We start from the raw sequence: 466 nt of genomic DNA, 5'->3' as shown, positions 1-466 counted from the left end.
TGACACTGATAAATAAAGTGTTCACTGGCGTGCACATTTACGTGCTTAATACTATGTTGCACACTTTCAATTCAAATGTTTGACTGGGTATTTGAATACTACCAGACTAGCCCGTCCGCACCTATCTCTCCCGTCCCCTCCCACCTCCCCACTCCGTCTGTGAGCGGGCTAGTCTACCTTTTCAAAACTACGGGGCAGAGCGGCCACCCTGTATAAAGTGTTTAGCAGTAAAGTTGAACACTTACAAGTGTTCAACACCAGGGTTGTTGGCTATGGAGCTTTAGACACATTAAAGTGTTCAAATTAACTGTTGAACACTTCGAAGTATTCAAATATCCTGCCGAACACTGAAAAGTGTGAACGCGCACGCCAGTTGAACACTTATCAGTGCAAGACTCGCGTTTTTTTTTACATTCACCTTTGGAGTCGATGGTTAATCCAGTGACGCCGGGCAGCGAGCACAGCT

The sequence above is a fragment of the Frankliniella occidentalis genome, unplaced genomic scaffold (assembly GCF_000697945.3).
Source record: "Frankliniella occidentalis isolate FOCC.00 unplaced genomic scaffold, Focc_3.1 Scaffold35, whole genome shotgun sequence".
Lineage (NCBI taxonomy): Eukaryota > Metazoa > Arthropoda > Insecta > Thysanoptera > Thripidae > Frankliniella > Frankliniella occidentalis.
The sequence above is the reverse complement of the archived record's forward strand: the minus strand, read 5'-3'. Positions refer to the sequence as shown.